Raw genomic sequence first — 6726 nt, forward strand, 5'->3', positions numbered from 1 at the left:
TGTGCTGGTGGAATGATCTTGACTAATACGACCCCATTTTCCGCCAAAGAAAAACAAATGTCAATCAGGTGTCTATGTTCTCTGCCGATGGAAGAACTAATACACGAACAGCTAGTATCGTTTACCCAATCTTTAACATTTCAAAAACTCATCACTGACACGTACACGATCCCACAACCATGTAAACCTTGATATCTTCAATCTTATCTGAAAGATCTGACATTAGACCTTTAAGCAGATCAACCTCATCCACAGCAGTTGTAGCCCGTGTACAAAAGGCATGATAGGATTTGGACCTCCACGGAAAACTTGAACAAATCCCAATTTCGTAGCATGCTACAAAATCACCTAAACAGGCAGCGCTGCGAAACTGCTAAAAAAGAATTCATGCACTGCGAAAACACCCTGTCTTTAAGCTAGGCTAAAAAAAATTTGACAACAGAATTTTCAGTGATAACAGTGGCTCCACTTGGGATAGTGTGCCCTTGTGGTACACTAAGAACTCGCAGGTCCAGTGCCTTATCCGTTTATGACAAACAGAAATTTGCTTGACAAGCATGACTGTAGGAGAAAGAAAGCTACATCTACTAAAAAAAAGAAATGCTCAGTTAACCTTGAGCTTATTTGCATTTACCTCTACCTACCTACCCTAACCATTTCAACTTCTTTCTGCTCAATCAATATGAAATTTCCAATGTAACCAATCCTCTGTTTTATCTGATATTTGACTTCTTTGACTGCATCGGAGTTCAGAACCAATATAATATTGTGATGACCGCTGCCACTGAAATTGTCTCTGATCTTCTTTGAAAAACTGAAATACTGGAGAGTAAAACTCTTCCATGTAATCAGCTACAGGATCCCAGAATACATGATCAGCTTGTTTTTCCTTGTAACTTTCCAGCTGTGCAAACTGATCTTCAACCACAGTGTTCAGTTCCTCAATCGTGAAAGAGAAAGGAACCAGCATAATCTCCTTGCGTTCTGCCATAGAAAACTTCTGAGAATAATGATCATGATAACACTCTTCATTTTCAGGCCACTGATTCTCAACCACACAAGACCCCTTTGATGTGCTATCCACTTTTCTATTTGACAAGCTATCCAACTGCTTTTCTGAATCATTCCAACAAACAATGGAATTTTCCTCACTATTATGATTATTATTTGGAGTAAGCTGCTGCAAGGAATTACAAAATTGAGCAAGCTTTTCCTCTGCCTGAGGGTCGTAGAAGCTGTCTTCCAGCACTTCTTCTTGCTGTGTGCAATCAATTTCATCTTCAGAATACTGCTGCATCTCTTCATTCATATCAAGGGATGAAACATGGTTTTCACAAGTCAACTCCTGCTGCTCCTCATGCTGCGTTTCATGGGATGATATACTTTCTTCTTGGTGCTGAAATGCATTGTTATGAAGAGCCTCTAAAATTTCTTCATCCGTGAATTCATCATCATCATAACCATCCTCTAAATACTTAATAAGACTTAAAGAATGGCTACAGCAATCTTTAAGCATCAATAAGGAAGGATAACCTTCTTTATACATTTCACAGAATTCGTCATGGAAATCAGCAAGAGAAGATAATGAACCATTCTCCAAACTTTTATACCAAGACCATGCTTTTCCTTCTAAAGTGGCCATAAACATCCTCATGAGACAATCCTCAGGGAAATGAACCTTAAGACTGCGTACATGCATATGAAACCTAACCAAATGAAGAGCAGCATTGTCCTTCTTTTCATCTTTGAATATTGGAAGATCATCTAACCAATCAACCTTTGGCATAGGATTTGGAAAACCAGGGATATGAGACCGATTCATAGGAGCATACCTGGCATTCATTCTTGCAGTGGAACTCATCTTGAAACTTCATCAAGCTACTGATCTTCTAGCAGTGGAGTCACCTTCTAATTTATTCTTTGATGTGTGGAGTCGCCAAGGTAGTTTTGCAGCCTCAAAATGATGCCTGAGCTCCTGCTACCTTCAGAAGTTCAGCCATTGATTTCGGGAATGAATAGACTTCAGACTCCCGGCAGACGCACCAAAATGTTATCACAAAATCAGTACTAAGGGCTGCAACCAATTAAGATTTCATGTAACTCTTTCAACCAGACTTTAGACTAAGGATTAGCCTCCTTAGTCAGAGAGGGCTCTCTCACAAACTTTTGATAAAAATCATTCACAACAACAGATGGCTAACTCTTCACACATTCATGAAAACAAAGCTGGTTGGACACATATCAAATTGGTCTTCATTGGGCTATGGAGTCTCACACATTTAGTAAACAAAATCACAGTCATTTCATGGAAGTCAAGGCTCTTTGCATCAGATGTTCAAACATATTTCACATAAACCACAGCTTGCCAAACATACAGGAAGTCAGAGCATTAAAAATGAATTCTGAGTGATTATGCTATAACAAGGTTGTAAAAGAACATTGAGAGAATAAACCACCATCATATTTGAACAATATAATCCATTGAGAATCTTGAGAAGAAACAACCACTGCTTTACTATTACTGTAATAAGTCTTTACATTGGCCCAAATAAACTCTGTTTTTGTATAAAATCTCCAACCCTTTGTTTATTTCTCTCTCTCTAGAATGGGCTCGAAGGCCCTATTAACTACTCCTACATGCTATTTAACTAATTCATTAATTACAAACATGCTGAGCTGTAATTACACAAAATCCTAATCAAACTAAAACACTAATTCCATTCTCCTCGTATGCTTGATTCTTCTTGGATCCTTGACAGCTGTCCTCCTTCAGTTAGGCTGAGATGGCTGAGCTAAAGATGCAAGGAACGCTGACTTTGGATACCTGTTAGCGCTGATGGCTCATTTATCATCAGAATCAAAACACCTATTTTTAAGGTCCCTGTCTCCTACCATCCTTCGAAAATTCAGCAACATGTCCCAGCTCTTTTAATAACCCCAAGTATGGAATGCTGCCATGTTTCTGATGTGCTGTAAGTGGTATTGATATACAGGTGTTTCTCTTCCTCAACTCCCGCTCACAGTATCACAATAGCTGCTGTGCGTTTAAAATCACCACCTACAGCAGTTTCGTAGCGCGCTACGAAACTGCTGTGTGATTTTTAAAAAAACACAGTCTACCTCTAAACTCCTCACAAAATTGAATAGCTACTGTTGCCATTCTTCAGTTTCATCTCCTGAAAAAGGAGCACCAGATTTGTCTTGTCTTGACATCTGAACGAAATACTAAATAATCCACATTGGCCTTTCGCTCAAATTTCTGGTCTTCACTTATATCTATGAAATCAATCTGTTGGTGTTTCGCTTTTTACTTTACTTTCCTTTGCAATTAGCACAGCAGAAGATGAGGGAATGAAAGCAAAAGCAATGTTTGACAATAATTGGAAGCTCCACATCAATGATCATTTTTCCATGGAATGGCAATTCCACCTGCCAAACAAAATCCTCACTGTTTTTGACCACCTTGTCAATTACTTTTGGATGTGTTAAAAATCTGATGATTTCCTTCCAAGGTCTGAATTTGAACTATAAATGATGCTATTGGAGGTTGCTCCTTCAACCGCTTGAAGGTTCTGGAAAACATTGTACATATGATAACCTACTTCCTTCTATTGAAATGTGCCAATTCCACATCCTTATCTTGAAAAGATCAGACATCCTGTAGGAAATATAAGAAACCAGATTTTCTATTCTCCAATACCTTGATTGAATCTTCGGCCTCCTCGACCTTTAGACTTCCCAATGTTGGTGCATGCATCAACAGCTGCAAAAGCATCCAGCTTGCAGACACTCTGTTCAACAGCCACATGACAATCAACCATACACACACCCTGAGTAATTGCTACAGTGTCTTTCACATTGCAAGCGCTCTCATCAACTGTCACTAGAAACCCAATATTGACTTTCCTTTCTTCAACAGCCTCAATGAACTTAGCCTTGTAGGCACTCTCATTACCAGTTACTGGGGCATCAACCTTAGAAACACTCTCATCAATTACCATGGGTTCTTCAACCATGCCCAGGCTTTCATCTTTTAAACCAGGTTCATCATTATGGCAGAAATTATCATTGACAGCCATAGTCGCATTAACACTGCGAAATCCTTCAACTGAGAAAAACGCATCAATCATTTGGTTCACTGTCGGTAGTGTTACAAGGTGAGTCAAAAACAATGCCATCTTTTAGAACCTCAGCGCCATTACAAACTTCAATCTCATGTTTGCCATGCCCCAAAGCATGCTTATGAGAAGCAAACGCTTCCTTATATCCCCAGTGATTTTTTTTAGAAGTTTCATTCGATACTGTTATAGAATCCTTTACAAGAGCTATCCCCTGCGCTACTTTACAGAATGCATCAGTTTCTGGAATTAAGATAAGGTGTCTGTCAGCTGGTGCTTGAAGATGCATTTCTGAAACATGACTCGCATTGCTAGTTTCTTGTCTACCAATTTCACTTTCACAATTCCAACAATTTCATGCCCTGGCATCAATGGATACTCTGAATCATCATGTTCATTCCGGGTCCATACAACATCGGCGTAACAAACTCCACCATGAATTATCTTTAATGAGATATCATCAAGGCCTGGAACCCTTCGGATAAATTGGTAAGGCGACCAAACACCTGATGGATCTCGAGCTGCCCAAAATGCGGAAAAATCGTGGAAACACGTTGCTTTACATTATCATCAAGGATATCACTATTAAGCAATCCATCCAAATCTGTCTTTGACAGCGCATATTCCCTACAGAGAACATCTGTCACAAGATTTTCGGGAGTTTCAGTTCCTTTAACAGAAATAACCACACACGGCAAATGGCGCAACACCACAGCAAAATATGCAGCTTCCCGTTTCGCTTGATAGACACGTCCTTTTCGCAGGGTGTCAGGAGGTAGATTAACAAATTTCGGATATGCCTCAGCACGACCCCGCCACCAACTGTCACCTTGTAATACAGGTCTCCTGTTACGGCTCCAAGGGGTCAAAACGCCTGTATGTATAGATGATTTTTGCATCAGATTTGAGCATGCGAACACCAAATGCTTCCATCACCTGCAGACTCAAAATGGATGAACACATCAAACCTTTCATTAATAATTTTACTCCAAATTCGAGGTAGATTAGACTACGATGAGTCATGGACCCACTATCTAGTAGGATTTACCAATAAGACAATTTCATAGCATCATCTCTGTTCTTTCCATATACGACCTGTGACCCTCAGTTTCCTCTGAATAATCAAACCATCATGACTGTCCCGGACTTTCTTATGGCTGTCGCAAATGCTTCTTGGTATTCCTTGCCAACACAGCTTTCGTCCATTTTCCCCCACGCAGAAATTTTTTGCTTCATTATCATTACCAATAAAGCGCAAAAAGGCCATATACACAGGGGCCATTCCAAGCTGGAATGTTTCAAAGTGCAAACAGATTTGTTGACCAAAACAGTTGAATACCGTCAGCATCCATGTTACATTATCCACCTCCTGAGGATTAGGTTTTACATATCAACGATTGAAGGTGCAGCCATTGTGCATGTCCACCTTGTGATCATTTCTCAAGTGAGTCACAAGCGCTGGCATGTACCCAGTAACTGAGCATTCAGAACCCGCGTAAGGGCAACTGTAAGGCCTGAACATGCATTGTTGTTCATGCTTGAGTTTGCTATAATATGTGAATATGTCGTGACAACCAAGCTTTCGATGTCTGCAAGGAAGTTCCAGAGATTCTGCAACCCTTTCAAAAGCCATACATCTTATATTCCCCAGTTCATGTCTGCAAGTGGGGCAACGGTTATGCACTCTCAACTTGCAGAAGTATTTTCATGAGAAAATGAAACAAAATGCTTAGGTCAGTAAGGGACATAGTAAGAAGAATCAAAGTGACATTCATTTGGACCCATTTAATCGTTTTGTTTAGAGCCACTTTCGGGATATGTATATGACAGGACAGAGGCTCGGAGTTCTGAATTAGTTGAGGATGGCATGGGGAATAACATACAAGAATAAAAACTGCTTACATATCCGTTGCTTTGCCTCTAGCAGATACAATCACAATACCGTTTGCATCATTGTGCTGGTGGAATGATCTTGACTAATACGACCCCATTTTCTGCCAAAGAAAAACAAATGTCAATCAGGTGTCTATGTTCTCTGTCGATGGAAGAACTAATACACGAACAGCTAGTATCGTTTACCCAATCTTTAACATTTCAAAAACTCATCACTGACACGTACACGATCCCACAACCATGTAAACCTTGATATCTTCAATCTTATCTGAAAGATCTGACATTAGACCTTTAAGCAGATCAACCTCATCCACAGCAGTTGTAGCCCGTGTACAAAAGGCATGATAGGATTTGGACCTCCACGGAAAACTTGAACAAATCCCAATTTCGTAGCATGCTACGAAATCACCTAAACAGGCAGCGCTGCGAAACTGCTAAAAAAGAATTCATGCGCTGCGAAAACACCCTGTCTTTAAGCTAGGCTAAAAAAATTTTGACAACAGAATTTTCAGTGATAACACCTCCCAAACACCTTTTGTGACCCATTTTCCTCCATTTTGTCTTTCATTTCCTTATACATTATTTTTTTTTCCTATCAATCTCATGCATTTAACGAGTCTCGAGTACTAAGGTGATTATTCATTATTATATGCTTTTCTTCACTAATATAGTCTATATTTTAGCGTATTCTTCTACCTAATCACTATGGGGCATT

The 6726-nt window shown here is 39.7% G+C and overlaps 1 pseudogene; it reads right to left on the reverse strand.

The window, feature by feature from the left end:
• Positions 1-5187: 5187 nt before the first annotated feature.
• LOC149164076 (E3 ubiquitin-protein ligase SINAT2 pseudogene) lies at positions 5188-6295 on the reverse strand (annotated as a pseudogene).
• Between the last annotated feature and the right edge of the window lie 431 nt (positions 6296-6726).

Source organism: Pinus tabuliformis, chromosome 5_1, assembly GCF_031772625.1.
Source record: "Pinus tabuliformis cultivar Carrire ecotype Pingquan chromosome 5_1, CPIR1, whole genome shotgun sequence".
Taxonomy (NCBI): domain Eukaryota; kingdom Viridiplantae; phylum Streptophyta; class Pinopsida; order Pinales; family Pinaceae; genus Pinus; species Pinus tabuliformis.